At 44.3% G+C, this 23020-nt stretch overlaps 1 protein-coding gene across 2 annotated transcripts in view; it reads left to right on the top strand.

Annotated features, from left to right (window-relative positions):
* The first annotated feature begins 20480 nt into the window (after positions 1-20480).
* The window catches only part of LOC139278466 (uncharacterized), a 39735-nt gene continuing 37195 nt past the window's right edge, over positions 20481-23020 (top strand). For both annotated transcript variants that reach the window (XM_070897279.1, XM_070897280.1), the window contains exon 1: positions 20481-20908. The gene's annotated coding sequence lies outside the window, so the exon portion shown is untranslated. The remainder of the gene's footprint in view (positions 20909-23020) is intronic.

Genomic DNA, 23020 nt, shown 5'->3' on the forward strand with positions numbered 1-23020 from the left:
TCCCACTGGTTCTGTAGTTTAGTTCTACTCCAGCAGGGAGCTTGTTGACTGTGTAGTGGAGCATGGAAGCAAGGAAGATTGAGAAGAGAGTTGGAGCGATGACGCAGCCCTGTTTGACTCTGGTCCAGACGTGGATTGGGTCAGTAATGGAACCGCTGGTAAGGATCACGGCCTGCATGTCTACAGGGAAATCTCCCTGCTATCAGCCACTGGGAAGGTTGTCGCTCGAGTTCTTCTCAACCGTCTTCTCCCTGTGGCCGAGGAGCTCCTCCCAGAACCACAGTGCGGATTTTGGCCCCTATGGGGCACAACGGACATGATCTTTGCAGCGCGACAGATGCAGGAAAAATGCAGAGAGCAGCACCAGCCCTTATACATGGCCTTTTTCCATCTTACAAAGTCAACCATGAGGGCTTATGGAGCATCCTCTTCCGTTTTGGATGCCCCCAAAAGTTTGTCAACATCCTTCGCCTGCTCCACGCTTCTATGAAGCCAGTTACAATGCCTCCAACTGCTGTCCTGGATGAGATCAGCTCACTCAACACAACCCGGGGAATGCACCCAGTGTAGCATTAAGACCAGAAATTACCTGTTAGGCTAATTTTCCATTTCTCCTCTCTCGCCATTGCCCAGGGGTGCTGAAGCCAATTGTAGCTTTTCTGGCTAAAATCAGGCCGGTATAGGTCTGGGATTTAACCCTTCGACTGTAGCCAATTCAGGCAACTGGCAGTTCACCTACGCCAGACGTTTTGTAAATTTGCAGACTACCATTGAAACAAACACTAATATTACAGAAATAAATCCACGCAAAAATTGGGAATACTGTTTCACTGCAATAATAATACTAAAAGAAGCACTTAAAACATAACATTTAGAGAAGAATTAAATATTTTAAACATTTATGGGCTCTATTGCTAATATGAAGCTAGTGCTCTCCACTCTCCCGTACTGCGAGTTTGAACTGGTGCTCTGTGTGACATATTCTTATGACATGACTAACAAACACACTCTACAAGATGGCTCCAACAGTCATCATGTGACTTTGCCACATGATCCTTTATTATTTACATCAGTAGTTGCATTACCACAGTAGTCCACTAGGCGGAACTCTAATACACTTCTTAATGAAAAAGTAATCATAATAAAATAATCAGCATACATAACTTACATAGTTATATGCAATAAAAGATATGGACATATTTTTCCATATTTACAAATTAAACTTAACCACTGGTTTTCGCTCTCGAACAGAAATTTCCAATCTTGTGGTAGGACTTGGACTCATTCTAGGCTGAGCCTGAGGAGAGTTTTTCTCCAAGGGTAACCCTTGATCTACATTTGAACTCTCTACAACCTCAGACTGTTTGTCTGCCTGACTTAGACTTAAATTCTGACATTCTCTTGGACTTGTTTCTAGTATATCTGACGGAGGATTTACTACTGGTACTCGTAACAAGACTATCTGATTCATCAGAAGTAATCGAATCATTCCGACTTTCAACTCTCCTTCCACATCTGTAGGTAAAATATGATCAATGTGAACAAACTTAACCTTTCCATGATCACACATCTTGACCAAATATCTGCGAGGGGCACATATCTTCATCACTCTTCCTGACAACCACTTTAACCATTTATGGTGATGGTTCGTCATTCTCACTTTCTGATTCAATTTCACACTTCTCTTTTACTCTACCTCTATCATGATTCTCTTTCTGTCTTGATTGTTTCTCTTCTACTGACTGCCAAGTTTGCATTTAACAACAAGAACCTGGTTTGTGGCTGTTGTTTGAGAAACAACTCTGCTGGTGTTCTGCCAGTATGAAGAGTATTATAAGTAATCAGAAAATTTGCTAATTTGTGGTCCAACGACAACTGTCATTTCTTTGGATTTGGATCCAACATTTGGTTGATGAGGGCTGCATTTGTACTATGCACTCTGCTGCACCATTTGAAGGAGGGTGGTATGGTGGAACTTTATAATCACCACACAACCTTACCTTACCATCTAACTTAGGTACAACAACAATGGGTGTAGCCCAATTACTTTGATCTACCTTAGAGATAATGTTCTGAGTTTCTAGTCTTTTGAGTTCTTGCTCAACTTTCTCGTTGAATGCGTATGGTACAGGATGTGGCTTGCAGTAAACTGGTGTTGCGTCCTTCTGCATTCTGACACTTGCCTTGAAGTCTTGGATCGGACTGCCTGTTTCACGGAACACCTTTGGATGCTGCTTGATGATGTCATCTTTCGATTCAAATTTCATTTCTACATGAAAAATCTAATTCCAATCCAGCTTCATGATCCCAACCAATTTCTACCTATCAAGGCAAGCTTGTCTCCTGCCAGTACTATGAGAGGCAAGCTCTGAAACTGATCCTTGTGTTTCACTGGTATGGTGATATAAGCTACAACAGGGATTTGTTCTCCTGAGTAGCTTCGCAGCTCTACCTTCGATTTCTCCAGTCAAAAATCGCTCAACTTGTCGAGATATAGCGATTCCGGTACTATGCTCACGGATGCATCAATGCCGATTTCCATGGGTATACTGGTTCCTGCAACGTCTACTTGGATGATGATACTTTGCGAATCGTTATATACCCTCGTACTCCTGATGATGTTTATAAGAACATAAGAAATAGGAGCAGGAGTAGGCCATATGGCCCCTCGAGCCTGCTCTGCCATTTAATATGATCATGGCTGATCCGATCATGGACTCAGGTCCACTTCCCTGCCCGCTCTCCATAACCCCTTATTCTCTTATCGTTTAAGAAACTGTCTATTTCTGTCTTAAATTTATTCAATGTCCTAGCTTCCACAGCTCTCTGTGGCAGCGAATTCCACAGATCCATAATCCTCAGAGAAGAAATTTCTCTTCATTTCAGTTTTAAATGGGCAGCCCCTTATTCTAAGATTATGCCAAGAAAGTTAGCTCTAAAACCTCATCATCCTGTTGCTTCTCTTCAATGTTATGTAGTGTCTGGCAATTTCTACTTCTAGAATCGAACATCAGTTTATTCTTCAGTCGGCATACCTTCGCAGGATGCCAATATTTCTTGCAGAAGAAACACTCTGCCTTCACATACGGACAGCTTTGAGTGATGTGTTGTCCAAGGCACTGATAGTGCACTGAAGTTGTGCTGTTACCATGGCCAGTTGCTGAGGCCTTGGGGCCCAACTGCCTTTTACTTTTAACCTGCAGGCGATTCAGCTCGGTTGTCTGACGACTGGAAATCTCGCGAAATTCTCAGGAGTATTGGTCGGCCATATCCACCAACATAGTTGTATGACAAGCTAAATCAAAAGTCAAGGTAGGGGTTGTCAACAACTTTCTTCTGATTGCTTCATTTTTCATCCCACAAAGCGGTCACGCAATGCTCGGTCCTGAAAGTTTCCGAAATTATAGTGAATAGATACAATGTACTCACTGATACCCTAGTCAGTGAATTGATCTCGTATTCCGAAACGATAACTTTCAGCAATTTCCAATGGCTCAGGACTGTAGTGCTGTTCTAACTTGGTTAGAATCTCCGTCAATGGCATGTCCTTTAACTTGACGGGAACCAGCAAAAGTTTCAGAGTTTTATACACCTCGGGGCCTGCTTCAGTCAAGAAAGTAGTCCGTTTCCTTTCCAACACCACCTGGTTATGGTTTTCATTATCGGGGACTTCGACGATACTATTTGCGGGGAAAAACATTTCTAGCAGCTTCACATACGCTCTGAAAGTCTCTCGGTCATGATGGAACTCACCCAAGCGCCCTATTATTCCCATAGGCACAGCCATCTAGACTCTGACAGTCAGCCAAGTGTGCTTGCCATTTACCTTGGATTTTTAGTTGTTCTGTAAACAAAGAACCTCGCAAAGTCTCTCAGTCGGCTGGCTGGATTGCCCACCGACAAAAATTTCAGCGAGGGAATCCAATTATCCTATGCTCGTTCGACGACGTGATATATTCTTATGACATCACTAACAAACACACTCTACAAGATGGCTCCAACTGTCATCATGTGACTTTACCACATGATCCTTTATTATTTACATCAGTAGTTGCATTATCACAGTAGTCCAGTAAGTGGAGCTCTATTACACTCTCCACTCTTGTGCCCTGTGACAGTTGGAACTGGAGTTCTCCACTCTATCTCCCCTCCTTCTCTCACCATGGTGAAGGAGGCCATTCATGTGGGGGAGAGTGGAAGGGAATATAGTTATGGTAGGAGACAGTATAGTCAGAGGAATAGATACTGTTCTCTGCAGCCATGACCAGGAGTTCCGAAGTTTGTGTTGCCTGCCCAGTGCCAGGGTTAAAGACATCTTCTCGTGGCTGGAGAAGAACTGGAGTGCGAAGGGGAGGATCCAGTTATCGTGGTCCACGTAGGAACCAATGACGTAGAATGAACTATGAATGAGAGAATTTGAGGAGTTGGGGTCCAAATTAAAAAGCAGAATCTCAAAGGTAATAATCTCTGGATTGTTACCTGAGCCACGCACCAATTTTTATAGGGATAAGCTGATTAGAAGGTTAAATGCGTGGCTCAAAGAGTGTTGTGGGAGGCAGGGGTTTTGTTTCGTGGGGCATTGGCACCAGTACTGGGGAAAGAGGGAGCTGTTCCGTTAGGACGGGCACCACTTAAACTGGGCTGGAACTAGTGACCTGGTGAATCAAATAACTAGAGCAGTAGACAGGGTTTTAAACTAATGAAGGGGGGGGGGGGCGGTGGGGTTTGGGAGGATTCAGGAAAGAGTAAATTTAAAAGCAGCAAGATAAATGTCATGGCTTTAGAGCAGAGCAGTTTTGGGTAAAAATTAAACAGAGTGGGTCAGGAAGGGACAGAGAGAGTAACGACTTCTTATGCGGTCCCTCATATCAAGGATTACTTGCATCGACACCAAAAAGTTCAGTTGTTACAAAAAGGGACCTGATATTCCAGGTCCCAAACTACATATTGAAGGGTGGAAGATGCCTGTGTATGGATTTTTTTAACATGTGGTGGCCGTTGCACACCAGCTACCACATTGGGCTTGACAGATCTAGGTCTTGGTCAGTGGCAAGGATTAACCAAGATGACTGGAGACCAGCTCTGCTGCAAGGACCTAGTATGCACACATATTGCAGTGTGGGCTGGCCCGTGCTGCCTCTGGGCCCCGAATTCATAGAAACATAGAAAATAGGTGCAGGAACAGGCCATTCGGCCCTTTGAGCCAGCACCGCCATCCAACATGATCATGGCTGATCATTCAACCTCAGTACCCCACCCCAGCCTTCTCTCCATACCCCCTGATCCCTTTAGCCGTAAGGGCCACATTTAACTCTCTTTTGAATATGTCCAACGAACTGGACTCAACAACTATCTGTGGCAGAGAATTCCACAGGTTCACAACTCTCGGGGTGAAAATGTTTCTCCTCATCTCGGTCCTCTATGGCTTATCCCTTATCTTTTGACTGTGTCCCTGGTTCTGGACTTCCCCAACATCAGGAACATTCTTCCTGCATCTAACCTGTCCAGTCCTGTCAGAATTTTATATGTTTCTATGAGATCCCCTCTCATTCTTCTAAATTCCAGTGAGTATAAGCCTAGCCGATCCAGTCTTTCCTCATATGTCAGTCCTGCCATTCCGGGAATCAGTCTGGTGAACCTTCGCTGCACTCCCTCAATAGCAAGCACGTCCTTCCTCAGATTAGGAGACCAAAACTGCATCCAATACTCAAGGTGTGGTCTCACCAAGGCCCTGTACAGCTGCAGCAAGATCTCCCTGCTCCTATACTCAAATCACCTAGCTATGAAGGCCAGCATGCCATTTGCTTTCTTTACTGCCTGCTATACCTGCATGCCTACCTTCAATGACTGATGTACCATGACACCCAGGTCTCGTTGCACCTCCCCTTTTACCAATCTGTCACCATTCAGATAATAATCTGCCTTCCTGTTTTTGGCACCAAAGTGGTAACCTCACATTTATCCACATTATACTGCATCTGCCATGCATTTGCCCATTCACCTAACCTGTCCAAGTCCCCCTGCAACCTCTTAGAATTCTCCTCGCAGCTCGCATTGCCACCCAGCTTAGTGTCATCTGCAAACTTGGAGAAATTACATTCAATTACTTTGTCTAAATCATTAATGTATATTGTAAATAGCTGGGGTCCCAGCACTGAGCCCTGCGGCACCCCACTAGTCACTCTGCTATTCTGAAAAGGACCCATTTATTCCCACTCTTTGATTCCTGTCTGCCAACTATTTCTCTATCCACGTCAATACATTACCCCCCATACCATGTGCCTTAATTTTGCACACTTATCTCTTGTGTGAGACCTTGTCAAAAGACTTTTGAAAGTCCAAATACATCACATCTACTGGTTCTCCCATATCCACTCTACTAGTTACGTCCTCAAAAAACTCTAGAAGATTTGTCAAGCGTGATTTCCCTTTTATAAATCCATGCTGACTTGGACCGATCCTGTCACTGCTTTCCAAATGCGCTGCTATTACATCTTTAATAATTGACTCCAGCATTTTCCCCACCACCAATGTCACTCTAACCGGTCTATAATTCCCTGTTTTCTCTCTCCCTCCTTTTTCAAAAAGTGGGGTTACATTAGCTACCCTCCAATCTATAGGAACTGATCCCAGAGTCCATGGAATGTTGGAATATGACCATTATTTCTACTATTTCTAGGCCATTTCCTTCAGTACTCTGGGATGCAGGCTATCAGGCCGTGGGGATTTATGGTCCTTCAGTCCTTTCAATTTCCCTAACACCATTTGCTGACGAGTAAGGATTTCCCTCAGTTCCCCCTTCTCGCTAGACCCTCGGTCCCCTAGTATTTTCGAGAGGTTTTTCGTGTCTTCCTTAGTGAAGACAGAACCAAAGTATTTGTTCAATTGGTCTGTTATTTCCTTGTTCCCCATTATGAATTCACCTGATTCTGACTGCAAGGGACCTACATTAGTCTTCACTATCTTTTTCTCTTCAACTATCTATAGAAGCTTTTGCAGTCAGTTTTTATGTTTCCTGCAAGCTTACTCACATACTCTATTTTTCCCCTCCTAATTAAACCCTTAGTTCTCCTCTGCTGAATTCTAAATTTCTCCCAGTCCTCGGGTTTGCTGCTTTTTCTGGCCAATTTATATGGCTCTTCCTTGCAGGGAGACAGAGGGAAATAAAATGGAGGCAGAAGCAAATATTAGAAAGGAGAATAGTAAAAGTGGAGGGCAGAGAAACCCAAGGCAAAAAACAAAAAGGGCCACATTACAGCAAAATTCTAAAGGGGAAAAGTGTGTTAAAAAGACAAGCCTGAAGGCTCTGTGCCTCAATGCGAGGAGTATTCGGAATAAGGTGGACGAATTAACTGCGCAGACAGCAGTTAATGGATATGATGTAATTGGCATCACGGAGACATGGCTCCAGGGTGACCAAGGCTGGGAACTCAACATCCAAGGGTATTCAACATTTAGGAAGGATAGGCAGAGAGGAAAAGGAGGCGGGGTGGCGTTGCTGGTTAAAGAGGAAATTAATGCAAAAGTAAGGAGGGATATTAGCCTGGATGATGTGGAATCGGTATGGGTGGAGCTGCGGAATACCAAAGGGCAGAAAACGCAAGTGGGAGTGGTGTACAGACCACCAAACAGTAGTAGTGAGGTTGGGGACAGCATCAAACTAGAAATAAGGGATGTGTGCAATAAAGGTACAGCAGTTATCATGGGTGACTTTAATCTACATACTGATTGGGCTAACCAAACTGGTAGTAATGCGGGGAAGAGGATTTCCTGGAGTGTATTAGGGATGATTTGATCGACCAATATGTCGAGGAACCAACTAGAGAGCTGGCCATCCTAGACTGGGTGATGTGTAATGAGAAGGGGCTAATTACCAATCTTGTTGTGCGAGGCCCCTTGGGGAAGAGTGACCATAATATGGTAGAATTCTTTATTAAGATGGAGAGCGACACAGTTAATTCGGAAACTAGGGTCCTGAACTTAAGGAAAGGTAACTTCGACGGTATGAGGCGTGAATTGGCTAGAATAGACTGGCAAAGGATACTTAAAGGGTTGACGGTGGATAAGCAATGGCAAACATTTAAAGATCACATGGATGAATTTCAGCAATTGTACATCCCTGTCTGGAGTAAAAATAAAACAGGGAAGGTGGCTCAACCGTGGCTAACAAGGGAAATTAAGGATAGTGTTAAAACCAAGGAAGAGGCATATAAATTGGCTAGAAAAAGTAACAAACCTGAGGGCTGGGAGAAATTTAGAATTAAACAGAGGAGGACTAAGGATTTAATTAAGAGGGGGAAAATAGAGTACGAGAGGAAACTTGCAGGGAACATAAAAACTGACTGCAAAGCGTCTATAAATATGTGAAGAGGAAAAGATTAGTGAAGACAAATGTAAGTCCCTTGCAGTCGGATTCAGGTGAATTTATAATGGGGAACAAAGAAATGGCAGACCAATTGAACAAATACTTCGGTTCTGTCTTCACGAAGGAAGACACGAATAATTCTCCGAATGTACTAGGGGACAGTGGGTCTAGTGAGAAGGAGGAACTGAAGGATATCCTTATTAGGCGGGAAATTGTGTTAGGGAAATTGATGGGATTGAAGGCTGATAAATCCCCGAAGCCTGATAGTCTGCATCCCAGAGTACTTAAGGAAGTGGCCCTAGAAATAGTGGATGCATTGGTGATCATTTTCCAACAGTCTATCGACTCTGGATCAGTTCCTATGGACTGCAGGGTAGCTAATGTAACACCACTTTTTAAAAAAGGGAGAGAGAAAATGGGTAATTATAGACCGGTTAGCCTGACATCAGTAGTGGGAAAAATGTTGGAATCAATTATTCAAGACGTAATAGCAGCGCATTTGAAAAGCAGTGACAGGATCGGTCCAAGTCAGCATGGATTTTTGAAAGGGAAATCATGCTTGATGAATCTTCTGGAATTTTTGGAGGATGTAACTAGCAGAGTGGACAAAGGAGAACCAGTGGATGTGGTGTATTTGGACTTTCAAAAGGCTTTTGACAAGGTCTTGCACAAGAGGTTGGTGTGCAAAGTCAAAGCGCATGGTATTGGGGGTAATGTACTGACGTGGATAGAGAACTGGTTGGCAGACAGGAAGCAGAGAGTCGGGTTAAACGGGTCCTTTTCAGAATGGCAGGCTGTGACTAGTGGAGTGCCGCAGGGCTCAGTGCTGTGACCCCAGCTCTTTACAATATACATTAACTATTTGGATGAAGGAATTGAGTGTAATATCTCCAAGTTTGCAGATGACACTAAACTGGGTGGCGGTGTGATCTGTGAGGGGGACACTAAGAGGCTGCAGGGTGACTTGGAGAGGTTAGGTGAGTGGGCAAATGCATGGCAGATGCAGTATAATGTGGATAAATGTGAGGTTATCCATTTTGGGAGCAAAAACACGAAGGCAGAATATTATCTGAATGGCGGCAGAATAGGAAAAGGGGAGGTGCAACGAGACCTGGGTGTCATGGTTCATCAGTCATTGAAGGTTGGCATGCAGGTACAACAGGCGGTGAAGGCGGCAAATGGTATGTTGGCCTTCATAGCTAGGGGATTTGAGTATAGGATCAGGGAGGTCTTACTGCAATTATACAGGGCCTTAGTGAGGCCTCACCTGGAATATTGTGTTCAGTTTTTTTCTCCTAATCTGAGAAAGGACATTCTTGCTATTGAGGGAGTGCAGCGAAGGTTCACCAGACTAATTCCAGGGATGGCTGGACTGTCATATGAGGAGAGACTGGATCAACTGGGCCTTTATTCACTGGAGTTTAGAAGGATGAGAGGGGATCTCAAAGAAACCTATAAGATTCTGACGGGACTGGACAGGTTAGACGCGGGAAGAATGTTCCCGATGTTGGGGAAGTCCAGAACCAGGGGACATAGTGTTAGGATAAGGGGTAGGCCATTTAGGACTGAGATGAGGAAAAACTTCTTCACTCAGAGTTGTTAACCTGTGGAATTCCCTGCCGCAGAGAGTTGTTGATGCCAGTTCATTGGATATATTCAAGAGGGAGTTAGGTATGGCCCTTACGGCGAAGGGGATCAAGGGGTGTGGAGAGAAAGCAGGAAAGGGGTACTGAGGGAATGATCAGCCATGATCTTATTGAATGGCGGTGCAAGCTCGAAGGGCCGAATGGCCCATTCCTGCACCTATTTTCTATGTTTCTATGTTTCGGAACACTTTCCCTAATTTCCCTTCTTAGCCAGTTGAGCCACCTTCCCTTTTTTATTTTTATGCCACACAGGGATGTAGTTCATCCATGTGATCTTTAAATGTCTGCTATTGCCTATCCACCGTCAACCCTTTAAGTATCATTCGCCAGTCTATCCTAGCCAATTAATGTCTCATACCGTCGAAGTTTCCTTTCTTTAAGTTGAGGACCCTAGTCTCTGAATCAACTGTGTCACTCTCCATCTTAATGAAGAATTCTACCATATTATGTTCACTCTTCCCCAAGGGGCCTCGCACGACCAGATTGCTAATTAATCCTCTCTCGTTACACAAGACCCAGTCTAGGATGGCCTGCTCTCTCGTTGGTTCCTCGACATATTGGTCTAGAAAACCATCCCTTATACACTCCAGGAACTCCTCCTCCACAGTATTGCTACCAGTTTGGTTAACCCAATCAATGTGTAGATTAAAGTCACCCATGATAACTGCTGTACCCTTACTGCACGCGTCCCTAATTTCCTGTTTGATGCAGTCCCCAAGCTACCTACTACTGTTTGGTGGTCTGTACACAACTCCCACTAATGTTTTCTGTCCTTTGGTGTTTCGCAGCTCTACCCATTTTGATTCCACATCATCCATGCCTATATCCTTCCTTACTATTGTGTTACTCTCCTCTTTAACCAGTAACGCTACCCCACCTCCTTTTCCTTCCTGAATATTGAATACCCCTGGATGTTGAGTTCCCAGCCTTGGTTATCCTGGAGCCATGTCTCCGTAATCCCAATTACAACATATCCGTTAACATTTATCTGCGCACTTAATTCATCCACCTTATTACGAATGCTCCTCGCACTTAGACTCAAAGCCTTCAGGTTTGTTTTTTTAACACTCTTTGTCCTTTTAGAATTAAGTTGTAATGTGGCCCTTTGATTTTTGTCCTTGATTTCTTTCTCCACTCTTATTTTTCTCCTTCCTTCCTTTTGCTTCTGCCCCCTTTTTACTTCCCTCTGCCTCCCTGCATTGATTCCCATCCCCCTGCCATTTTAGTTTGAACCCTCCCCAACAGCACTAGCAAACACTCCCCCTAGGACATTGGTTCTAGTCCTGCCCAGGTGCAGACCGTCCGGTTTGAACTGGTCCCACCTCCCCCAGAATCGGTTCCAATGTCCCAGGAATTTGAATCCTTCCCCTTTGCACCAGTCCTCAAGCCACGTAGTCATCTGAGCTATCCTGCGATTCCTGCTCTGACTAGCACATGGCACTGGTAGCAATCATGAGATTACTACCTTTGAGGTCCTACTTTTTAAATTTAACTCCTAGCTTCCTAAATTCAGCTTGTAGGACCTCATCCCATTTTTTACCTATATCGTTGGTACCTATATGCATCACGACAGCTGGCTGTTCACCCTCCCCCTCCAGAATGCACTGCAGCCGCTCCGAGACATCCTTGACTCTTGCACCAGGGAGGCAACATACCATCCTGAAGTCTCGTTTGCGGCTGCAGAAACGCCTACCTATTCCCCTTACAATAGAATCCCCTATCACTATAGCTCTCCCACTCTTTTTCCTGCCGTCCTGTGCAGCAGAGCCACCCATGGTGCCATGGACTTGGCTTCTGCTGCCTTCCACTGATGAGCCACCTCCCTCAACAGTACCCAAAACGGTGTATCTATTTTGGAGGGAGGTGACCCCTGCAGTACCTGCCTTCCCTTGCTCTTCCTGATGGTCACCCATTGCCTCTCTGGCTGTGCAACCTTTACCTGCGAAGTGACTAACTCACTAAACGTGCTATTCACGACATCCTCAGCATCGCGGATGCTCCAGAATGACGCCTCTCCTGGGCCACAATCACATCGCTCTACAATCTCTCGCCGTTCCTCTGCTGCTTGCCACCTCTCCTGCTGTGCCTGCCCATGCTCCAATCAGCAACCTGGATTATGGTGACGTCCAATCCAGTCGCCATCCTCCAAGTTGTCGTCTTCCTGAACCGGCTCGCGCTGTACAGTGCAGTGGCATGCCGCCTCCATGCCGCTCCTTTTAAGGCCCCGACCTGCCGCTGATGTTTCCTCGCAGGTCGGGGAAAGGCTAATGGAATGTTGGCCTTTATCTCGAGGAGGCTTTTAATATCCTAAGCGTTCTCAATTTTAGTTGTGGGTACGATATCCGTGATGAACACTCAGTTCCTGGTTCAGTACCTTTTTCCTGAATATACTTGAGAAAGGCAGTGATCCATTGTAAAGTTGTAGCTTTATCAGTCTCAGAATTGCAGAATGGAACAAGATAATTCAGCTCATCACAGCAAATACGGATTCTGCACCTGTGGTCTTTCTCCATTCGGTTGTGTCTCTCTCTTTGCTGGCAGTTGAGTACCTGCTGGCTCCCATGTGTCGGGTCAGGGGGAGTTGGATGTGTTGGTTGCCACTGCCCACCTTGGGCACCATTTTCATTTTGATTCTCAGTCATGTTAACTCCATTACCAGTTAACAACAGTAATAATTTGCAAAATATGGAGAAATTCTCACAAAATTCTTCTGCAGAAACCACCCGACTTAATGGACTATGAAAAATAGGGACACAGCGGGTAATTCAGACCAGGGGAGAAGAATTCAGGGGATAACTCAATGTCAGGACAAGAATCCAGGTGTAAAACCGGACCCAGAGTTCACCTTGAAGACACCTTAATGCAGTCCAAAATGAAAACCAGAGCCGACAGGAGCTGCAGCATTCTGGAGTTACATTTAACAACTTGGTTGCTTTGATTCGGCATCCTTCAGAGCTAATGGGGATACCTCTCCATCACAGCAAAGCAAATGTACGACTTTAGTCTAGAGCAAGACTGGGACTCCTTCTGCTCTGCAGTTTGCCTACCCTTTGTACATGCCGAATACATGTACGCCAACCGGCAGTACAAACTCTAGTCAAACTCAGGGTACAGGAAATTAGGCGCATGAGTCTGCCAGCCCTCAGGAACTTGCCCTGCCAAGAGCATTTTCTTTGTTTCCAGCAGGAACTCCAATCAGCCAGATAGGCACTGAGTAACTGCAACAGAAACAAACCTACACCTGAGCAAGTCTGGATTAAAGTAGAAGATGAAACTCTACTCATGCAGGTAGCAAACAAACGCTGTTGCAATCGTTCACAGCAAGCGAACGTAGAAACAGAACACAAAGTTACTAGTGACCTCACTAACATGAGAGAGTAACAAAGGTAATATGGCATCAGTGACTAAGGTGACATCAGGGAAAAACCGAAAAAAGTTAAAGCTAAAGACACTATATCTAAATGTGCAAAGCATTCGCATCAAAATAGATGAATTAATAGCACAGATAGAAATTAATAGGTCTAATCTAATAGCCAGTACAGAGACGTGGTTGCAAAGTGACCAAGGTTGGGAACTAAATATTCCAGGATACTTAACTTTTGGAAGAGATAGGCCAATTGGAAAAGGAGGAGAGGTAGCCCTGATAATAAAGAATGGGATAAAGACAGTAGAGAGAAAGGATCTTAGCTCTGAAAATCAAGAAGTCGAATCAGTTTGGGTGGAGCTAAGAAACAGTAAGGTGCAGAAAACATTGGTGGGAGTTCTTTATAGACCCCCAAACATTGGTTGTAATGTAGGGCACAGTATAAATCAGGAAATTAGAGGTGCGGTATTCATGAGGGACTTTAATCTATATATAGACTAGGCAAACCAAATTTGCAGTAATAATGTGGAGGAAAAATTCATGAAATGTATACAAGATAGTTTTCTAGATCAGTATGTTGAGGAACCAACTAGGGAGCAGGCTATTTTAGATCTAGTATTGTGCGATGAGAAAGGATTAATTAATAACCTTTTGTAAATGGGCCCTTAGAGAAGAGTGACCATAATATGCTGCTACAAGAGGGCGATGGCTACGACGCCAGGTCGCTGATTGCAGTGCAGGCAGGCACAGGAGGAAGTTATGAATGTGAGGTTATCTACTTTGGTGGTAAAAACAGAGAGACAGACTATTATCTGAATGGTGACAGATTAGGAAAAGGGAAGGTGCAACGAGACCTGGGTGTCATGGTACATCAGTCATTGAAGGTTGGCATGCAGGTACAGCAGGCGGTTAAGAAAGCAAATGGCATGTTGGCCTTCATAGCGAGGGGATTTGAGTACAGAGGCAGGGAGGTGTTGCTACAGTTGTACAGGGCCTTGGTGAGGCCACACCTGGAGTATTGTGTACAGTTTTGGTCTCCTAACTTGAGGAAGGACATTCTTGCTATTGAGGGAGTGCAGCGAAGATTCACCAGACTGATTCCCGGGATGGTGGGACTGACCTATCAAGAAAGACTGGATCAACTGGGCTTGTATTCACTGGAGTTCAGAAGAGTGAGAGGGGACCTCATAGAAACGTTTAAAATTCTGACAGGTTTGGACTGGTTGGATGCAGGAAGAATGTTCCCAATGTTGGGGAAGTCCAGAACCAGGGGTCACAGTCTAAGGATAAGGGGTAAGCCATTTAGGACCGAGATGAGGAGAAACTTCTTCACCCAGAGTGGTGAACCTGTGGAATTATCTACCACAGAAAGTAGTTGAGGCCAATTCACTAAATATATTCAAAAGGGAGTTAGATGAAGTCCTTACTACTCGGGGGATCAAGGGGTATGGCGTGAAAGCAGGAAGGGGGTACTGAAGTTTCATGTTCAGCCATGAACTCATTGAATGGCGGTGCAGGCTAGAAGGGCTGAATGGCCTGCTCCTGCACCTATTTTCTATGTTTCTATGAAGGGTGAAGGAGCGGCAAGAGTCCATAGAGGGAAGTGACCGGGGTCCAGAAGAGGCGTGAATCTGGGGCCCAGAGAGGCGAGCGCCTAGGGGCAGCACGGGCCAGTCAACACTGCGATATGTGCGCGCGCTCGGTCTGTGCAGCAGAGCTGGTCTCCAGTTAGTCTTGGGTAATCCTTGCCACTGGACCAAGACCTAGCTCTGCCAAGCCCGGTGTGCAACGGCCACCACACGTTAAAAAAATACAAGCACAGGCATCTTCCACCCTTCACAATGTAGTTCGGGATCTGTAATATTAGGTCCTTCATTGAAACACCTGTCAACACATCCCTTTTTGGCATGGAAGCAAGTCATCCTCGCTTCGAGAGACTGTCTATGATGATGAGAATTTTATATTAAGTTTAAAAGTGTTTTAGTTAAATCCGAAACTAGGGTCTTAAATCTAAACAAAGCAAACAATGTAGGTATGAGGGGTGAGTTTGCTAAGTTGATTGGGAAACTACATTAAAAGATATGATGGTAGACGAGCAATGACTAGCATTTAAAGAATTAATACATAATTTACAACAAACATACATACCTTTAAGGCACAAAAATGCCACAGGAAAAGTGGTCCAACCGTGGCTAACAAGAGAAGTTAAAAATAGTATTAGATCAAAGAAAGAGGCGTATAATGTTGCCAAAAAGAGCCGTAAGCCTGGGGATTTGGAAGATTTTTAGAATTCAGCAAAGGGGGACCAAGAAATTGATAAAGAAAGTGAAAATAGAATGAGAGTAAATTAACGAGAGACATAAAAAGTCTGTAAAAGCTTCTATAGGTATGTAAAAAGGAAAAGATTAGTGAAAGTCAATATGGGTCCCTTACAGGATGAGACAGGATAAATTATAATGGGGAATTAGAAAATGGCAAAGAAATTAAACAAGTACTTTGTGTCTGTCTTCACTGAAGAAGGCACAAAAAATCTCCGGGAAACAAGGGAGAACCAAGGGTCCAGCGAGAATGAGGAACTGAAAGAAATTAGTATAAGTAAAAAATAGTACTGGAGAAATTAATGGGACTGAAAGTCGATAAATCCCCTGGTCCTGATGGCCTGCATCCTAGGGTTTTGAAAGAGGTGGTTATAGAGATAGTGGATGCATACGTTGTCAACTTCTAAAATTCCATAGATTCTAGAACGGTTCCTGCGGATTGGAAGGTAGCAAATGTAATCCCGCTATTTAAGAAAGGAGGGAGAGAGAAATGGGGAACTACAGACCAATTAGTCTGACATCAATAGTAGGGAAAATGCTAGAATCTATTATTAAGGACGTGGTAACAGGGCACTTAGAAAATAATAATCGGATTGGGCAGAGTCAACACGGATTTATGAAAGGGAAATCATGTTTGACAAATCTGTTAAGAGTTTTTTGAGGTTGTAACTAGTAGGATAAGGGAGAACGAGTGTATGTGGTTATATTTGGATTTTCAGAAGGCATTTGATAAGGTGCCACACAAGAGGTTATTAAACAAAATTAGGACTATTGGGATTGGGGGTTAACGGACAGTAAACAAAAAGTAGGAATAAACGGGTCATTTTTGGGTTGGCAAACTGTAACTAGTGGGGTGCCGCAAGGATCAGTACTTGGGCCTCAGCTATTCACAATCTATATCAATGATTTGGATGAAGGGACCAAATGTAATATATCCAAGTTTGCTGATGCTACAAAGCTAGGTGGGAATGTAAGTTGTGAGGAGGATGCAGAGACTTCAAGGGGATATAGACAGGCTGAGTGAGTGGGCAAGAACATGGCAAATGGAATATAATGTGCAGAAACGTGAAATTATCCACTTTGGTAGGAAAAATAGAACAGCAGAGTCTTTTTTAAATGGTGAGAGATTGGGAAATGTTGGTGCTTAGAGGGACCTGGATGTCCTTGTACACAAATCACTGAAAGTTAACATGCAGGTACAGCAAGCAATTAAGAAAACAAATAGTATGTTGGCCTTTAATACAAGAGGATTTTAGTATGAGTAAAGATGTCTTACTGCAATTATATAGGGCCCTGGTGAGACCACACCTGGAGAATTGTGTACAGTTTTGGTCTCCTTACCTAAGGAAGGATATACTTGTCATAGAGGGAGTGCAACGAAGGTTCACCAGACTAATTTCTTATGAGAGATTGAGTAGACCAGGCCTATATTCTCTAGAGTTTAGAAGAATGAGAGGTGATCTCATTGAAATATACACAATTCTTACAGGGCTTGACAGGATAGATGCAGGGAGGATGTTTTCCCTAGCTGGGGAGTCTCGAACCAGGGATCACAGTCTCAGAATAAGGGGTTGGCCATTTAGGACTAAGATGAGAAGAAATTTCTTCACTCAGAAGGTGGTAAATCTTTGGAATTCTCTATCCGAGGGTTGTGGAGGCTCAGTCGTTAGTGTATTCAAGACAGTGATCGAGGGATATGGGGATAGTGCAGGAAAGTGGAGTTGAGGTAGAAGATCAGCCATGATCTTATTGAATGGTGGAGCAGTATCGAGGGTCTACATAGCCTACTCCTGCTCCTTGCTTTGCTGGAAAGTGTAGAACACCAGAGTCGCATTCTATGACCCACGTTCCAACCGAGTGAATCCCCATATTGGTGTCTGCTTGTACTGCTTTAGCTTCCCTCCCATTCTCCATTCATTCCCATTCTGGCTGTCCCCACTTTTGTTAATAAATGTTACATTTTTTTCCTTATACAATCTGACCAAATCAACTTCTAAACAAACATTAAAATGTTTCTTTGCCTGCATGTGTGTGTTTTATTCCTCCTGGCTCCTGTCATCTAATTTGGAAGTGAAAGCAACTTCTAAAATTGGGCTCCTATTGGATAAAAACTAGCTTCAAAGCTGGTCATTCAATTTTGAAAGCCCCGAGGCAGACTGACAAGGGTCGACTTTGATACCAGAAAACCAGGAAGAGCTGGAAAAATAATCTGACAGGGGCCTGGAAGCTGAATTATATATCCACTCCTGGGTTACTATTGGGCATTGACAGAATAGGCTCCCAGATCATGGTCCTTGGAGGGGTGGTGGGTGAGCATTTTTCTTGTAAATTCTCAGACATTTCCCAGTATGTTTCTCAAAATACCCCTGCAAGTAAAATCCACTAAGGCATTCATCACTGTAATGCTGCCACCATCCTTTGCTAATTATATAATAATGCAACACAACCTGAAAAGTACACCTGAGTCCGTCAGCTTAAACCACTGAGGTATCAGAAATTGTGCTGCAAGCCCATGTTTTATGTTTCTGCATCCATTCCCGCTTTTGTCGGCTCCATTCCTTGTTTCTGTATCCATTCCAGCTTTTGTGGACTCCATTCCATATTTATGTCTCCATGTCCCTTCAAACGTTCGGAAAAACGATTAATGACGATGTTTTCCCATCCATTCCAGATTTATTAGGAACCATTCCAGGTTTTCTGGCAGACACAGATAGTCAAGTGTTTGTAAACTGGGTGCTCATAGCAAATAAAGATGATAAGTAGCATAAGTTTTTATTCCTTGAGCTCTGAGTTTCCAGAATTTAAATTTATTATTTTTTAAATTCCTATGAAACTTTCAGTGTTTATTTAAGACCTTTTATAAAAAGGTTAAAAATCAGGAAAGGTCAAAACTTTGGACAAATGAAAAAAAAGTTTTTTATTTTGGTCATCTTTGCTTCTGCCAAGGCACGGAAACCCATGCCGGGGTTAAAGCCTCCAAACTACAAGGGCAGCCTGCATTTATACAGCGCCTTTCACGTCGAAAATAAGTGTCCGAAGGTGCTTCACAGAGGTGAAATGAGAGAGAAATGGGCAGGGAACAGGAAAAGGGAACTTGGGGCAGGAAAAGGGAATGCGTGGGTGTGGGGCATTGGGCAGAAGCTGGAGAAGGAGAGAGTGTAAGGCAGGGGGAGGAGGGGTAGGACAGGATAGAGCTCGGAGTTGTTAGGATGAGTGTGGGCCAGGGAGGGAGCCCAGGACAAGGAGAATGTCTGTGGGGTGAGAGTGCAGAGGTTTTTGTGAAGCTGGAAGCAAAATTTGCATTTCAAATGTGTAAATTAAAAAAAATAAATGCGGAGATTTTGGGGGTAAAAATTGAAAATGCAGAGCTCTGCTTGTACATTGCACAAAACTTGCTGCAGCATCATCTCCCAAGAAACTCTAGCGAGCTCTTCCGCAATGGAGAGATCCTCTACATCCCCCTTTCTATCACTTCGCTTTCCCCTGTTCCTTGGAACACATGGGGAAATATTGCTGGCGTTATTTTTTTAGTCAGTTTGGGACACTGGTTAATTGTTCTCATTACACATATTACTTTAACGCAGTTATTAATTCATAATTTTTAATTGGTAAGTAGCTCAGACATGAAGTTAATATGGAGCTTAACCACTGCCCCAATAGATATTGCAGAGTTGTAGAATCATCACTTGGAAGTCTGCAAATCTGGAATGACAACGGGGTAAAATTGTTCTTGGGCTGATTTATAGACCGTCCATTTTCCACCTACCCAATTTACACCCTACTCGGTTTACATACGCTTGATTGTTTTTCCCATTGACATGGACATGTATAAAATGGGCGGCTGATTTACTAACATCCAAGACCAATGTCACCCCCAGTATACCGAGTGCAATCCAAACCTAAACCGGTATTATCCGACCCGGTACCTGTTTATTTTGTTCCCTCCTCCACCCCAGCCCCAACCGAAGGTGCTGATTCTTACCTGGGCACAACTCCACGGCCACCCCTCTAGTACTTTGGCCAAGGTGAGCCTGGGCACTGTCGGCAGGGTATGGGGACATCACAGCCGGGCCCAGCCCTGTCCTTGCCTAATGTCCACTCACACACACAAAAGCTGGAGTCACTGGAACAGGAACCCACTGCACCCTAATGGCGCCAAGGCCCACTATAGCCCCTTGTGCTATCCTGACTGAGGACAGCTAACAGCAGAGTGGGGATGCAACAGGGAGCTGTCCTTCAGTCATTGAACCGCCGGGTTGCTGGGGCTGAGAATCTGGAACCTGTTATGTTGTGACTGGTGTTAAATTAGGCGACGTCTTTCCACACTAGGCCCTTGGCCCGCTGAACCTCTCAAGTGAGTAAAACATTTGTCTTTTCAAATTCAAACAAACAAGAAGTCTGATAAAAGATGATAAACTTTTACTTAGAAATTTATTACATTATATAACAAACATAGATTCTCTGTGGTGCAAGTATCACAACAAGAAGATTAAAGTAACCCTTTATACTTCTATTTTGTGAATCTCTCAAATAATAATTCTTAGAAAAGAATGTGGAGCATCACCTTAGTACAAAGAGATGTGAAGTGGTCTGGGCAAGCAGCCAGTCCTGGCTCCTGACAGCTCGATATCTCCACTCGGCCTCTCCCCTCGCCCGCCTCTAGTTTTAATCAGTTCTGTGTTTTAAAACGGCCGCCTGAAAGTGACGGAACCTTCTAGATGGTTACTGCAACAGCTGGTCTTACAGTCAACACACTGGCACTTTTACCACAGGCTTTGTTTTGTCAGTGGGGTGGGTGCTAACAGTCAGGGCAGCTGCCACTAGGCTGATTAAAATGAAGTTGGCGGGATTGGGGCCTCGCTCGAGGGATGTTTATGCTCCGCTCCTGCCCCGCCATCCTCGGCAATCGGACCCGCGCTAAATCACATGCCCTCGAAATGGTGGATGATTGCTTCCTTGTCAGATTACCTTGAGTAATGAACCCGGGCAAATCAATCCGGAGAACTTTGACCTGCGTGGTTACTGATGGCCAAATATTTGTTCTTTATTTAAAAAGTAGGATCACACGGACGTGGAGGTCACTGGTCGCAGATCCCTGCTGAGGAAATGTGCGCTGATGAAACCACACTCAATAACCCGCTGCCGTGACGACCACCTCATCGGTGAAGCCAAGGGTCACTGGCAATCGGTATTGGCACTGAAAACCACGCATCTTGTGAGTAAACTGTGCTCCCCATGAAAGTACTGAAATAGTATGTTAGGTCAGTGGGACTGATATTAGAGAACAATTCTAATCTCAGGTTTTAGAGTGTGTCACCCAAAGCCCTCGATTAGATTCCAGTCTGTAACTTACTTCCGGGTATCTGTTATATATATATTAACCACCCGAACCCACGATTAGATTCCACCCAGTGACTCACTGTCGGGCATCCGTTATTCTATATCTAAACCACGCAAAGCCCTCGATTAGATTGCACATATCCCAGCGATACCCCAGTCCTGTACCCTGTGTAACAGCCCGTCAAACAGGATTTTCTTGGTTTCACAGAGAATTGCATATAAACTATGTCCTTGATCAGTAAGGTGCAGTTGATGGATGAGCAGTCTATTTTCTAATTCACATAACTTTCATATTCAAATTGATCTAATTAGAATTCCTTGATTATAGTCACACTGACAGCACAATGTTGCCCTCCTATTTTCCTGCCAATAAGAATCAGAAATGTTTATGTGTTAATTATTTGAAGTTGCTGATGTGTTTCCCATTGTGTTATTTCATTGCAGGAATTGTGTACAGCACAAACTGTACAGAAAGGCCCAGTGGAGCTGGTCCAACCTGACCAGTTCCCATCTGACCCAACCTGACCTGATCCCATCTGACCCGATCCGACCCATGTGGGGCTGAGTGGCCTCCTGGAGTTTCTGGTGCCCTTTTATTCACTTGCCACCCTGCTTGCGTTCCCTGGAGACACTGATCCTTGCTGGAGTACTGCTCCACAGGTGTTGGGCCTTGCCTGAGTGGTCATTCTTCATAAGCCAGTCTTAACTGTATGTGTCAGCAGGACATTTGTCCACGTTGTCCGCCACTGGAAAGAACAGCTAATACTATGCTGGGGTAGATGGCCAGAACAATGAAGTGCCGGTCTACAGTGGTTCCACTGAGCTATACAGTATGTGGGGCTGACTCCACTTGGGTACTGAGTATGATGTTGGTCACCAGAGAACAAGAGATTTGTGTAAGTGCAGGAAAGGATGCAAGAGTGATTCCAGATGTGAGCTGGATGGACTTTTAGGGAAGGGTAAAAGTATCCAATCTCCGCAGTATGGAGAGAAGAGGGTTGAGCGGAACCTGATTGAAGAATATAAATTATTAAAATAATAGAGGGTGGATAAATCAGAGAAAGCAAATGGATCGGATAGCAGAAGGAATCTCCGTAAACAAAGGGAAATTGCCTGCTGGGCCATGAATGGAGGAGGGGATGAGAGAGGCATTCCTTAGGGCTGGTCAGGACAGAAGTGGAAGCTAGTCTGTGAAAGTGAGGGATCAAATGAGGGGTGCTTCAAAGAGAGGATTAGGTAGGGTACTATAGGATGAGCTTCGATGGGATAGTGAGGGTACTAAAGGGAAGAGTTACGATTGGGACAGTGAGGGTACCAAAGGCAGAGTTACGATGGGATAGGGAGGGTACTAAAGGGAGAGTTACGATGGGATAGTGAGGGTACTAAAGGCAGAGTTAGGATGGGATAGCAACGGTACTAAAGAGAGAGTTACGCTGGGATAGTGAGGGTACTCAAGGCAGAGTTACGATGGGATAGTGGGGATACTAAAGAGAGAGTTACAATGGGATAGTGAGGGTACTAAAAGCAGAGTTATGATGGGATAGTGAGGGTACTAAAGGCAGAGTTACGATGGGATAGTGAGGGTACTAAAGGCAGAGTTACGATGGGATAGGGAGGTTACTAAAGGGACAAGTTATGATGGGATAGTGAGGGTACTAAAGAGAGTTACGATGGGCTAGTGAGAGTACTAAAGCGAGAATTACGATGGGATAATGAGGGTACTAAAGGACGAGATGATGGGACAGTGAGGGTACTAAAGGGATGAGTTACGATGGGACAGTGAGGGTACTAAAGGCAGAGTTACGATGGGACAGTGAGGGTACTAAAGGGATGAGTTACGATGGGATAGTGAAGGCACTAAAGGCAGAGTTACGATGGGATAGTGAGGTTACTAAAGGAACGAGTTACGATTGGATAGTGAGAGTACTAAAGGAACGAGTTATGATGGTACAGTGAGGGTACCAAAGGAAGGTGTTACGATGGAACA

The sequence above is a fragment of the Pristiophorus japonicus genome, chromosome 13 (assembly GCF_044704955.1).
Source record: "Pristiophorus japonicus isolate sPriJap1 chromosome 13, sPriJap1.hap1, whole genome shotgun sequence".
Classification (NCBI taxonomy): domain Eukaryota; kingdom Metazoa; phylum Chordata; class Chondrichthyes; family Pristiophoridae; genus Pristiophorus; species Pristiophorus japonicus.